The 15,271-nt window shown below is 36.3% G+C and overlaps 1 long non-coding RNA gene across 1 annotated transcript in view; it reads left to right on the top strand.

Moving 5' to 3' along the window:
- The window catches only part of LOC110743163, a 41,792-nt gene that overhangs the window by 11,178 nt on the left and 15,343 nt on the right, over positions 1-15,271 (top strand). The window contains exon 5 of the long non-coding RNA XR_002521771.2: positions 9,602-9,674. This is a non-coding gene — a long non-coding RNA (uncharacterized LOC110743163). The remainder of the gene's footprint in view (positions 1-9,601; positions 9,675-15,271) is intronic.

The raw sequence follows: 15,271 nt of genomic DNA, 5'->3' as shown, positions 1-15,271 counted from the left end.
AAGTTCAATCTACAATCCATAGAAAAGACATTGTATTTCTATTCCTTTTGAAACTTAACCAAAAGTCTTTATTTATTCACCACATTTGTCAGTGCAATGCAGATGGGAAAAGGAATAAAGGAAGAAAAAAAATTATACATATGGCTCAGCTACAGGGCGATACTTTAAGAGAGTGGAACATAACCCTGCTGTAGAGCACTTTCAATGAAAATATAGACAAAGAGATGTATAGTGTAGTTGTTCTCGTTCCTGGTTGCAAATTAAGTATGTGGAGAGCTTTCCAAAATTATGGATGCTGAGCTCCACCCAAGATTTCTAATTTAGTTGGTCCTGGGTGGGACCAAGGTATTGTTACTTCATGGAAGCTCCCAAGGAATTCCAATGTGTGGACTTAGATGCAGTACTAGTAAGATATTTTGAAATCATCATAATTCCAAGAGGATGCTAACATGGTTACAATGACTAATTTCAGATTTCTTCAGAGGGGGTTCATAGAGGAATTGAGCTTAGAAGTAGAGCCTTAAAGGAAAGAAGCTACGTCATGGAATGACATGAAAAATTGTTTTTCTCTTTAAATCAGTTACATAATTTGGGTTTTCTCAAGTTTTGCCATTTTAATCAGCAGAACTTAGATTAATTAATTTGTGAGATGCTTATCTTTGCCTATTAATTTCCTCTATTGATATTTTTACTTGCTGTCGATTGAGATTGCTTTTTCATATCTGTCTTCTTCTGTAAAGTGATGACTTTAGTCAGAAGTGTGCTGGAGCAGTTTGCAGAGCCTTGCAAAATTGATGGTACCTATCTGTTTCCAGCTCTATGCTCATCAATGCCAGGTTGGTAGATTGAAATCAGCCGTGATAAAAGTGTTTACACTATGGAAATTGGCAAATACTAAAAATCATCAGATACTCTGTCACCCCAGACATGGTTAATCATTCAATAGCACACAACTGATTTCAGTGGAAGAGAGTTATGATACATAAATGATTTTTAGTTCTTTATGTTAGATGTCTTAAAACTATAAGTCTCAACTTTTGAGTACCTATTAATCTCCAAAAAATTAAACCTATATTTTACAAGAAAGCCTCTTCTGTATTTTTTATTATATTTCCTTTTGAATCCCCCTCCCCATTTCACTCTTACCACCTAAAACAGAAACTCCCACATCTTCTATGCTCAGAGGAGATTTACTTGTGTTAGCTTAAGAATCATTTTATGTTTTCTCATGCCTACCTTCATACCGCCCCACACCACAGTTTTCAGGTTTTAATTTAAGCTCCACAGCAGCCCTTTTCTGTTTGATGAGAAAAGATAACCAAGAAAATAAATTAGGAGTCTCATGATTGACCCTATTTTTTTTGTTATTCAAGGAAACCCAAAATGAAGCAAAATAACAAAAAATTGCCAAGGAAAACATTTTCAGCCATTTCAATTACTGTTTTAATTGGCTGGGTCTGGCTGCCAGATTATCCTGTAATCTCTACAAGAATGTTATTTGGAAAAAGCTGAAATATGCCCTGCATAGAAGCCACATCCATCCCTTCAGCACACTCTAGTTGGAATAACTTTCTCTCAGCATACTGGAATCATATTGGAGTAAAATTGGCAGTTCCTGAAAAAACTGAATCCATAGATTATATAAAAACATAATTCACTATCAGCATATTATTGACAAGTCTCAAAAATGTAGTGTGCCTGAATCCAAGATAAAGAAAAGTAATGATATTGTGATGTTTGTACAAATACCTTTAGACAATGTGTAGGCTTGTCTGTGCACATTTGTGTGTGCACAACTGGGTATGTGCTTTGACTGTGTGTGTCTGTGTATTAAATAATAGGACAATAGAATGAGGAGAATGGTTGAAGCTATTTGAATGGTTTTGTAAAAACTTCTTGGGCTGTGGGATGTGTTTTACTAAGATTACACCAAGAAATGGCGCCGGCTGCTTATCAGACTTGTGGGTTCAAAGAAAGGAAATCTTTTCTTGTTTGTTTTAATTAAATGGGTCTTGAAAACATTGCTATTAAAAATAGATGATTACACCCTCAGATTGCCATTTTGATGTGTTCTCATACAAGTGGGATGAAGAGCTACTGTGCACATTAGTTTTAAAAAAACTATTTGTAGTCAGGTTCTACACATGGACTCTAGAAAATGTACACAAAAAAATGTACGTGACTCTGGCAACCAATTTTTTTTTTTTTTACTCTAGACTGTTCTCCTTTTTTAATTTGGGTTCTTTGGCACAGTATTGAAATTATGAAGCCCTGGAACAGCAGCAGCAGCACTCTCTGAGAGCCTGCTAAAAAGACAGAATCTCAGGCCCCATTCAGATCACCTGGATCAAAATCTGCAATGTAACAAAATCTCCTGATATGATAATATTGGAGAAGCACAGGCCTAAATTATTTTGACTATTTATTTAGAAGTGAAAGCAAATAGGTGTATCTACTCAGTGCCTACATCAAGAATCTTATAGAAACTATAGTATTTGCTGGAGTATTTATCATTAGCTTTAAGTATAACATACTCTGTGATGTTTCAGCAATTAGTAAAAACACTGTCCATCCATTTTTCCAAAAGTTGCATTGCCAAGATTATTAAACCTGTTGTATGCACTTCCGGATTGCGATGACTATGCGGTTGTAGTCAGAAGTTGTGTTGTGGCTGCTGAGAGTAACTACTTCTGTGAGAATCTATTCTGTGGTGTCACAAAGTGGTGCAGAAAAGTTTGTTAATACTTAACGTGGTTCAATCACTGCACATATACTCTGATCAGCTTTTATACAGGAGTCTGCAGCAGAGAAAGAAGTAGCTTGCAAGGTCCAGTCTGCAGGACTTAAACCATAATGGTGCTAATTCACTAAAAAATCACAAATCTGGTTAATCTTTAGATCTGAAGTTACTGAGAGAGAGGATGGGGATGGAAGGACAGAGAGAGAGAAAGAAAGAAAGTGAGTTGGGGGAGAGAGAGGGAGAAATTGGGGGAGGAAGAGAGATAGAGAGAGAGAGAAGAAAAATCCACTACCTAAGAATGATGATGATGATGATAATGATGATGATGATGATGAATGTGTTTTCAAAACCCTCTCCTGTTTCCAGTTCTTCAAACAGTTGTTCCTACTTGTTGGACTTCATCACAACCAATTGCAGTCTGAATAGAAATAAACACAAAACTATATACCAAAACTATTCTGAGTGTCTGAAAAAAAAATGAGACTGATCAGTTAAATCGAGAATTCTCAAAGCCTGAGAGTTCCGTATCCCTCTGTTTCCACATTAAAACACTTTCCTCCTAAGATCCATGACACAAGGAAAGCTACAGCCAAATGCAAACCTTCCTTCCTATGTAGTGCTCTCCTGAGTGCCTATCTTCTTTCTTATCTTGGTGAACCTTCAGAACACCCTGGAAGGATATGGAAACCACCATGTTATCTCCCAGTTCTACTTCCCTCCCCTAAAAAGATCAGCCTGGAGTCAGTTCCCAACTCTCTCACTTCTGGTTCCTCTGAACTCTCCAGACCCAAGGAGTTCTTCTTAAACAACTTGCCAACACCCAACTCCATCCTCAGAGAGAGGAAGACCCTCCGAAAGGCCCAGGAACCTGAGCGATACAGCAGTTAGGAACACAAGGCTCCAGCAACAGAGAGATCAGGGTTTGTGACCCAGCTTAGTAGCTTGGTGGCTTTGGACAAGATAGCTCTTCTAAGTTTTTTTCCTCTATAAAAAAACCCTGTCTATTTCAGAAAATGTTGTGAATATTAAACAAAAGATTGTACAGTGCAAGTTCTTAGGAAATGTGTATAATAAATGGTAACTCCTTTTTCTCCCACACTACCTCCAAGTTTCTTTTCTCTCTCCCCTTTCTCTCCTTCAGTCTTTTCCTTCTCTCCATTTACCTACACTAATTTCCCTCCTCTACCATCACCACTCTTCATGCTCAAGCCCAAAATGCTCACAAGCAGAATATCACAAGCCAAAATAATGTTTCAGCAAAAAAGAGTCACAGATCCCCAAAGACCATGTGTCCATAGGGACCATCAACTATTTCTTACATTTCTGTTTAATGATCCATTTACTTCTATAACCTATAGTTTCCTCCATTTCCCACGAGCATTTGTGATGCTCAGGTTGAATAGGATCTGGCTGAATGAACACCACACAGAATGAATACTTCAACTTCCCTCAATCTTTGCTGTTTCCAGTGAAATTGTATGGCATTATCAGACTTGAGTGTAATTCTGTTATCTCTCCTGTATCTCTTGACTTCTTCATCCCACGCAGAGACTTCCCTGTAAAGACTGAGTGGAGTGTGGAATGAGACTGACACATTAACAACAATGTCTGAACCTCTTAGCAACCAGAATTCCAATCGCAAACTGAACATGACAATCCTTTAAAAGTCCACATGCTTTTTAGCACATTGTTGTCCCCTTTTAGAGCAGCACTTTTCAACTTCCTGTCCTGGCATCGAGTTGTTTAAATCAATGACCATAAAGTGTATTGGTTCTAATAATTCTTAGAATACTGAGTTGTGAATGAGTTAGTTTTTATAATATCAATTAAAATGATTTAAAGTTTATTCTAGTGGTAGTATTTCTCTCAGTGCTGGGTCTGAATGTGTCCTTCCAAAATTCATGTGCTAAAATCTAACCTTCAAGGTGAGTGTAGTAAATGGTGGGACCTTTGGAATGTGATTAGGTTATGAGGGCAGAGCCCTCATGGGTGAGAATATTTTTACCATTATAAAAGAAGCCTGGGGGAGCTTGTTCACCTCTCCCACAATGTAAAGATGCAGTTAGAGGGTGCCATCTTTGAAGCACAGAGGAGGCTCTCATCAGACACTGAATCTGTGGTGCTGATCATGGACTTCCCAGCCTCCAAAACTGTGAGCAATAAATTTCTGTTATGTATAAATTACACAGTCTAAAGTATTTTGTTTTAGCAGCACAAATGGACTAAGACCGTCGCTTGCATTCTGATGTGCTTTGCAGGAGAGAATGGAGTTGCAGCAGACTGCTCAGGAATTGTATATCACCAGTAGCTTCTGTCTCAGCTAAGCGTGGGTGACTGATACTGATGAGCCGTTAACAATAGTGGAGATTCTGAATCACTGAAGCACTTGATAAAAGAAATGTTGTGGGTGATGTGAAAACCCACATATGCCCATGAGAGTATATTGAGTTTATAAGTGTTGTTGCTTAGTGTGTCACAGAGAAGTTTATGAGAAACTGTTTGGAGTAAGAAACAGCACAGAAGTTTCAGCCTGAAATGGCTTATTTAGTCACTGACCATCAGAAACAATTACTTTTTACCTTAACCTAGATTTGTAATAGCAGGATGCATCGAATTCCTTCACTGAAGTGAAACCTTAGCAAATCTTTAAGTAGTACTCTAAAGTGATGAAAGGTGTTTACATTTTCTAATGTAAATTTCTTGTGGAGATAGAGTTTTTATTCTTCTTGAGTCACAAGACTGCTGAAGAGGGAACCATTGTTTGTTCTACACTGCTCCGTTCTAAATGTTCGTTCCTCCCGATATTCATATGTTGAAATTCTAACCCCCAAGAAGACAGTATTAGGAGGTGGGGCCTTTGGGACATGATAAAGTCATGAGGATGAAGCCCTCAAGAATAAGATTCATGGTCTTATAAAGGAGAACCAGAAAGATCCCTCATTTCTTCAATCATGTGAAGACACATGCGCAAGAAGACGGCCAGCTATGAACCAGGTCTTGGGCCGTTGCCAGAATCTGAATCTGCCAACACTTTGATCTTGGATTTCCTAGCCTGCAGAACTGTGAGAGATAAATTTCTTTTCTTCATAATCCACTCAGTCTAAGATCCTTTGTTCTAGCAGCCTGAATGTACTAAGACATAACACTCCCTTGCCGTTTTATTGTTGAGTAAGGAGGAAGGGTAGGTCTTTTATTGTTGAGTAAGCAGGGGAAGGTCTTTAAGCAGGAGGGGAGGACTTTTGGGGTGAGCACCATGTGCTTATTGCTGCTTGGAGTGGACTCTTTCTCACCCTCTATTTATGTGTTAAGTGGAGTAGGATGTGATTGGGCAAGTGGTTTTTAGCTACATTAAAGTGTCTGTGGGAACTGACTTCTTTGGGCTGTGTAAGAGAATACCATTTCATGAACACTGAAAAAGAAGTCTCTCTTTAGATAAACATTTAGCAGAGCAAGGATTTTGGAGATGCTAATTAATACCTTACATTTATATAGAACATATCCATTTTATACTTTGAAAGATATGATTTTATATAACCTGACATGGCAGCCAAGAGGCAGAAACCAAAGTAAGAGTCACATTCAATGAGAGTAGTATTCCCACAGCAGGAAATAATTATGGTCAGCCATGTGGGAGGAGAGTCATCCCAAAGTTAGCTGACTAGAGTGGATTAAGTTCACATCTGGCTAATGAGACTATCCAAAAATGAGTCTGGGAATGCATGGGAGCGTTCGACAGTGCTGTCATTTTGTTCTGTCCTTGTGAGCCTCAGCTGGCAGTGTTTCATTGGTGCATTCATTATGACATCATTTTATGGATGAGGAATTTGCAGGCCAAAAAGACCCGAGACTCCCTGGGGGGAAGGGAAATGCCACAGACATCCATGGTCTTGGATGCTCAATGAGTAAACTGGGATTTTCAAGCAGTTCCTAGGGCCTGAGAAATAGTTGGTCATAACCCAGGCCTACACCCTTTTGCCTGAGCTGTTTCAGGGAGGAGTTGGATAAATCTACACATCCCATACTGGCTCCACATGTCCCTAATACACTAGAGCAAAGAAAAGTAGTATGACAGGAGATGTTGCTATACTGAACTTAACTCTTTAATGGAATATGCTGATGTGAGGAGCCTGAAGATTAGACCTTTTTGCCTTGTTTCACTGATGCCAATTAGCACTGTATCATAATGTTGGCATGCATGAGACAGAAGCAGTTTTACTCTAGGAAGAGAAATAAATTCAAGAAATTTTTTTCCTTGATATATAAGCCTTCATATATTGCACTATTTTAAGTATTATATGGAAAGATGCACTTTCAGCTCTCTTTCTTTACATACACACACATACACACACTCACCCATCCTGGACATCCTATCTACTTTCCTGTATCAACCTCTCATAACTCTCAGAATTTTGCATGTTATCTAAAATAGGCTTACTTCTATCCATCATACCTTTATTCCACATTTCCACCACTGCCCCAGCCTAGTATCACCACACTCCATCTGTACTTCTTCAAGACAACTGAAAAGACATGAAAAGCCTCCTTCAAGACAAATGGAAAGTTGGATATGAAATATCCAGCTAGACAATGACTCTGTCTCCGAGCTTCTAGAAACTTGCTTTTGCCTCTCTCATTCTGCATTCCATTCCATCTTGTGTTATCATTTGAGTACATACACAAAGATATGGGGTACACACTTAAATGTATGTTAAAATTTGGAAGTGATTTATTAGCTGTTATCACAGGCAGCTTTGCTTGTGAAAGAAAAAGCTGATCTGTATTTTTCATTTCAATTAATTTGGCTTCTCTTTGTGTGAATGAACACAACTAATCAAAATATTATATGCATATACATAGAGTCAGGTAATATAAAGACCATATAGAGAAGCTACTGTATTTGCAAATTGATCATACTACTATAATCCCACGCTTTGGCAATAATATCCATGGATGTCAAAGTCAGAGATATGATTTGCTAGAGGGCTCATGAGAGTCATGCTTTTTAGTCTATTGAAATTATTCTAACTAAATCTAATCAGTTGTGGGGGGTGGTTACATGATGTCAAGTTAGATATTAGCTGAACATAAATAAATGAATGGTATTCTTTACTTATATACATACCACTAGTTCTATATCAACATGTTTAATTTATCAAACATAAGCAGAAACTGTGGTTCTTTTGGCAGCTACTAATTTGCCTGTCTGCTTCTTCACAAGATGTATGTTATTATCTTATGACTCTGTCCCACATAAACAATGTGAACATTACTTATTCCTAATAAAAAGTACTCAGGTTTAAAATACTGCCACACTCTTTCAAGTTTTATCTGTTATATTTGTAAAATACAAATAAACTGACAGTAATGTTATAAAAAAGACGCCTATTTTCAAAAGCAAACCAAGAAATGAAAGCTTTAGCAAGGTGCTCATTCTCATATTGAATCTAAAATTTCTATTACAAATTACAATCTGATTTAATGCCTGCTTTAAGAAAATATATTGTACCAAACTAAGGTTGCTTTAAACAATATGTATAAAATTGAATGTCTCTTGTAGCATGACTTCAATACAATATTTAATTTTAAAAGACCGTGAAAATGAGACGAAAAGCAGTTAATAGTTACAGTGTCAGTCAAAGCTATTTTATGCTATTATAAAATGCCAGGGATATTTTATCATTTAAAAAGTGTACATGTTTCAGTGACAAGTAATGTAGCATCTTAAAAGAACATGGTCTTTGGCTTTAGACAGACTCAGATTCAAATTACAGTTTTGCCATTTAATAGGTTTGTGACACTGAATGACAAAACTTCAACCTAACCTCAGATTCTTCCTCTGTGGAAAGGGACTAAAGATAATTTTTTAAAAAGCTATAGTGACATGTTCAATGAAGCACTATTCATAATAGCAAAACTAGAATACAACCTCAGTGTCCAATTCCAGTTATATTCATCAGCTATTGTCACATCAATACATGTAAAAGACCATCTCCAGTTCGGGCGCAGTGGCTCACACCTGTAATCTCAGCACTTTAGGAGGCTGAGGCGGGCCGATCATGAAGTCAGGAGATCAAGACCATCTTGGTCAACATGATGAAACCTCATCTCTACTGAAAATACAAAAATTAGCTGGGTGTAGTGGCGTGCACCTGTAATTCTGCTGAGGCAGGAGAATCCCTTGAACCTGGGAGGTGAAGGTTGCAGTGAGCTGAGATCATGCCACTCTACTCCAGCCTGGACAACAGAGTGAGACTCCATCTCAAAAAGCAAACAAACAAAAAAACCTGTCTCCAAACACCACGGTTTGCAACAGCAAGCATTTGTTCCAATGCTTGTGGGGTCTTCAGATCAACTGAGATTAGCCTACCTAGACGAGGCACAATTGGGAAACTCTGCAGTGGCAGGGCTTGGCTCCAAGGCCCAATTTGGGTTCAGGTTTGTTCCATGTGTGCTTATTTGGTGACCCAATCTTTTTTTTTTTTTTTCATTGTCTATTGTTTTATTTTCAAACATAGAAACATAAGACAGGCAAAAGCCAAACTGGTCTCCCCAGCAAAGAGGACACCAGCTTGGTTCCTTCCTCCTCAGTTAGCCCTTCTTAGTTCTTCTAGGTCTCTTTCTTGTCAAACGCTGAAGGAACTTTTCAGATTGTTTCAATCTATAATGCACGGAAACAAGTTTACATCAAAGTCTACTTCTCTTCATGTCTCAGTAATGGGAGTCCGGTGATCAGAGAACATGTGTCGCCCTCTGAGGCCATTTTTCCACTCATCCGTCCTCTCATCTGCCCACCTCCTATTCTTCTTCTTCTTCTTCTTTTTTTATTAATTAATTAATTAATTATTATTATTATACTTTAAGTTCTAGGATACATGTGCATAAGGACAGCAACTACCTATGGTGAATCATCAAAGCGCGAGACAAACTAATTAGGGTAAGCACAATTAAGATCTCTGCACAAAATCCATTAACTTCCATTCGTCAAATTAAGTTCCATGGCCAAGCTCAATATAAACAGAAAGTCTTACATAGCCAGAGGGGAGGGAAGTAAATATGTGCTGCACAATTATCCCAATATCACAATGGCTAAGGAGTAGCTGATTTAATGATTAAGCAGCATTCGTATGACGAAAGGCTACTTATCCATTAAAAATGTAATTAGAAAAAAATGACTGGCAGAGTAGTATGCTTACCATCTACTTTCAAGGAAAAAAGTAAGTTATCAAAAGATGCATATGTGGAAAATTATAGAAAGGTTATGGAACGAAATATTACCGGTGGTTGGTTACCTTTGAGACATGAGATATTGGATGATTTTGATTATTTCCCCTCTACACACTTTTCAATGTTTTCAAGTCAGCTGAACTGATTACATATTATTTTTGTTATTTTAAATAGTTAATTAATAAAATGTTCTTCCAACTTTAGAAAACCATAAACTCTTATTGGAGGCAACAGCATCACCACATTAATATGGCTCAGATGAGAAAAAAAAGTGGAAGTATGTTGTGATTATAAAGCATAAAGCAAATATAAGGGATTTTTAAAAAATAATTTCATTTATGTCTCGAATTCCAGCATTCCATATTTTAAGTGTTTGTTCCTGGGAGCATGAAAAATGTCTTCATCTCATCCTCATTCTCAAAAGATAATTTTACTGAGTATAAGATTCTAGTTTGACATTAATTTTCTTTCAGAGTTTTGAAGATATTATTCTGGCATCCATTGTTGTTAATGGGAAGTCTACTTCAGTTTAATTTTCATTTGTTTGAAGTATTTTATCTTGTGTCTCTTTTAAGATCTTTTTGTCTTTGGTGTTCTGCTGTTTCATTGCAATGTGTCTAAAAGTGTCTCTGTGTGTGTGTGTGTGCGCTTTATTCTACTTTATATTAGTATTTGTTGGATTTCCTGAAACTAAAGATTGCAGTCCATAACAATACCTGAAAATTCCACATCACTAACTCTTTGAGTATTTCCTTTTTCCCATTCTCTCTCTCTTTATACTTCTGAAACTTCAATCACCTTATCTGTCTTCTGTATTGCTTAACTATCTTTCCTATTTTCAATCTCTTTCTCCTTGTATTACATTCTCAGGAATGCCTTTATTTCCAGACTGATCATTTGGTTCTTTTTTCAAATCTACCTAATGATTTCTGAAAAATCTCTTATTCTTCATCATCTTACTATGTTCTTACTTTTTTTGAAAGATGACGCTGATATTTTCTTCAAAGTATGTATGTGTCTTTCCAAAATCTGCAACATTTTGAGCTGGAATCATCAGGTTGACTTTTCTTTTCTGGTGATTGTCATTCACATTTGCTTGCATGGTCTCAATCTCTTGAGAACATCCTTTCTTAGTTCATCAGCTAGAGATGTCACGTTTTGGAAACTTTTGATTTGAGGTTGTTTCTTTGCTCTTCCATCTTCCCTTGCACAGACAAGGCTTTGTTTCTACTCAGTCCATGCAGTTCTGGGCTACCAGGAATGGCAGATGTCCTCAGGGCAAACAATGGCTTTTGAACTTGTCTACTTTCTGGAGTCACACTTTTTTGTCATTTCTGCCCATCAAGATTTTTTTGACTTGTTTATCAGACAAACAACACAAAAATATATTATTTTACAAAACTTCATTCAGTATTTTAGGCATTGTTTACTGGAAGGGTTTTTTCTAAACAATGATCCTAGTATATTTTCAGAAGTAAAAGTGCCTAATCATCTTTTAAATTATCTTCTTCCTCTCTACGAATAAACATCCTTCATAGGTGTGCGTTGTGTTATGAATGTAGAAATCCCTGACACCTACTATAGTACCAGACACATATAAAGAATAAGGAACAAATTAATGGAACCAATTGTATAATTTTAAAGCATAAGGTTTTGAAAAACTACAAACCACTTTAGAAATATAGGACATTAGTACATCCCCAAGGGATTTAGAAGTCATACTAAGTTTTTATTTTACCATAAAGATTCCTAAATGAAATTTCATAGCCCAGTGAACATTTTAATTATTTGAAAATTAAACCATCAAAATTTGGCTAAAAGTCTATAATTTATATATAACTATTTTTGGAAAAATGTATGGCAACAGGTAAAAAGATTACATTTGATATTAGAATATTATGTTTTGGTTGCCTTGCTCTTTTACTTAATTGTTGCACTGAAGGAAAAGACAAATTGATGGGTTTCTTTATCCCTAACATTGGTTTATTTGGTAAAAATGTTTGCCCTGTACACAAATGAGCACATATAATAGAGGATAACAAAAATGATTCATGCAAGAAACATATATTTTAGGGAAACATTTTAGGTCTGGGTCTTAGAGGAAGACTTGAGACATTGTGATTTATTTTCAACTTTAATCTGCTGTTTATGGCCTGATCATAAAAAACTTGTTTCTATTTTTTTGTGCTTTTCTAAAAGAATATTCACAATACGTGTAAAGCCAAGCATTCAAACATAGAAATGTGAAATTTTCCATATGCTTTTGCTGGGGGATAAATACGCTTTTTTAAAACTCCATTGATGAAAATTCCTGGGTAAAGAGCAGACGTGTGTGTGTGTGTGTGTGTGTGTGTGTGTGTGTGTGTGTGTTGTGTCTACTTGTGTATTTACCCTTGTTTGTGGTTCACATATTTTGCGGTTGAATTATCCAGTTTGTTCCCTCCCTTCTGATGAAGTCTTGCATTCCAACTTCATTGCAGTGTGCAGTTCGTCTGTGTGGTTTGCTTTTTCTTGCATCTGAAAATAATTTGGGAGAAACAGAAACATAAAATTTGATTTAACCTGAAAAATCTTTTCTTCATTTCTTTTTAAAATATGACCAGTTCAGGCCTTTCTATAAAAGGATAAAGAGTCAAAGTCAGGCTAATCCAGGAAAAATGTGAGCCTGAAGAGTTCCTCAAATCTGATATTCGAGCAAACCAATCCCAAAATATCCAAGATTTATTCCTTGGCTCCGAGAACTGCAACATCATAGGAATGGTTTTTTCCCATTATTGGCAGTTCTTTTCCTTGTTCACACTTTGCCATTGAGGTTTTCTTCTCAAGCTTCTTCTTGAGAAAGATGGAGTTTAACTAGAATGAACGCTGTATTCCTAAAGTCACAAGAGATGCAAGTCAAAATTATTTTATTTTCAGGCATCAGTACAAAATATTTATTCCTGGAGGATTGTGCTCCAAAATTATACCAAAAATAGAAAACATTTTTAAAATTATGGAACATCCAATTCAATGAAATACCACCCATGCATAGTTACGAAAGTTTTGAAACTATGGTATGTGTTTATTATAAAGTTAAATGGAAAAGTTTAGAATCTAAAATTATATGATGCTACATTAGTACAACTATGTACAACTATTAGTACAACTAAACAAGAATGTAAATATAAATTAAGCAAAAACATACCATTAAAAAACCCTGTTAATTAGTCATTATCTTTTTGTTTGGAGAATATGTGATTTAAAATCTTCATCCATGTTTGAAACTCAATGAATATCAATATTTTCATGATTTTTATTTCTGTATTATTGATTTACATATTTATTTTGAGGTAGCAGTGTGTTAAGGCAGAACAAGTTTCCAAAGGCCTGTGTTTCAATTATATTTTTTTACCATTTACTAATGAAAGCTTCATATTTTTATCTATATGGTTTAAATAATACATCATCCTAAGACTGTATGTCAGTTCATCTCTTATTCTGGTGACTCATTGACAAGTATTTTTTATGTACAAAAACTATATGTGTGTATTTATATATGGAGAGAGAGAGACCGAGAGAGAGAACTAGATAGCTATTTAAAAATCTATTTGCATTGGTAGATTTCACAAATCAGGTATTTCATTTTGACGTTTCATTTCAGACTGAAGTGCTTGCCTTGGTGACCCAAAGAAGGCAGTATCTGGCAGGGAGCAAGGTGATTATTCTGTTTGATGTGGAGAATAAGGGCCAGTTTGTGGTACTGACAGAAGAATGAAAGCAAAGTTAGGCTAGAGACAGATCATCTCTTTCACAGGTTTCTCTGCATCAGGTTCTCCCAGGCAAAGGCACATTTCTCTAACTCAGATGTTGCTTTAAATTCCCAGCTTGTGGTAGGCATTAATTCATCATGATAAAGCCTCATGTGAGATTATTCACCAAGTAACTGAGTATATTTTCTCTGAACCTAACCTTTCACATCATCACACTCAGTCAACTTAGTTCTAAAACTTTTTTGAAAACTTGAAAATTTCTAGAATTTTCATCTCGAATGTACACCCATTTGATTTTTCAATTGCCACAATCCAGTTTTCAGTACAAACTGTAGAAATCACCTTCAATCTATTAGAATTTGCATATTTTTCTATTTATTATTCTTCTTCAAGAGAAATATTTTCTCTCTAGTCAAAGGCTGATGTCTTCTGGTACCTTCAAATAACTTCTTCTGTGGATGTGATTTCTTAGAAGGTTTTTTGAAAGATGTTATAAAGCCATGTACTGAAAACCACAAACATTCTCCTCCAACATAGTGCAAACTATGTTATACCAAAGCCTCATGAACAGCCTACCTATTTAAACTCTCCAGTGAAGAGATTTGACAGTGGTTTGTCTATGAGGTTTCAACCTGTGCCATTTAAGGCAAACCAATTGCATTAACTGCTCTGAGAGGACATTTGTCTTGACCACTCTTGTTGAATTTTCAAAGGGAAAGTCATTTTTGAAGCAGTAAACATCCTTGTGGGTATTGAAGTTAATATGGAATCATAATCATAGCTACCCTATGGGAACTTGGATACTTGAAAGGCACGAAGCATCAGTCAATCTGGAGGTTCAGAAGAGTTATTCAAATTAATTATGGACTTTTGATATTCTAGTCAAATGTGGCTGATGAACAATATTTTGGGGGAAACAAATATTGTTGTATATTAATAAAGTTTTTAACAGTCTGTATTGCAAGTAACTGATTGGCTCAGCTTGGGTAATGGGCTCTCCCACTTGATCCACTAAGAAACATAAATCTCCAATGCAAAACTGAGATGTTATTACCAAATGAATGGGAAGGAAGATTAGAAAGTCTGAAATAAATAAAATCGTCCAGTCCTTTTTATTTATTTTGTGTGTTCCTTAAATTAGAGCCAGTGAGATATATTTATAAAAAACAATGGCCTTTCCCTATAAATGCTGGTTATTTAAAATATTTGAACTCTTTTTTCCCTTCCTTCCTTCCTTCCTTCCTTCCTTCCTTCCTTCCTTCCTTCCTTCCTTCCCTCCCTCCCTCCTTCCTTCCATCCTTCCTTCCTTCCCTCCACTTTATTTCTGCCCTTCTACCCTTCTTTCTTCCTTCCTTACTATCTTCTTTATTTCCTTTCCTTCCTTTCTTCTATCAGGACCACAGTGTCATTCTAAAGCACAATACTGAATATACAGAGCAGGGCAACTGAGACTCAGAATCCCAAAAACAAATCACTTATCAGAGCTTTTTCACTTTTGTGTCTTGCTGTAAGGTCCCTTAGATATCTGTGCAGAATCATGTTATTCTGTTTTATATAA

Source organism: Papio anubis, chromosome 6 (genome assembly GCF_008728515.1).
Source record: "Papio anubis isolate 15944 chromosome 6, Panubis1.0, whole genome shotgun sequence".
NCBI lineage: Eukaryota > Metazoa > Chordata > Mammalia > Primates > Cercopithecidae > Papio > Papio anubis.
Note: the sequence above shows the minus strand (reverse complement) of the source record. Positions and strands in the feature narration are given on the sequence as shown.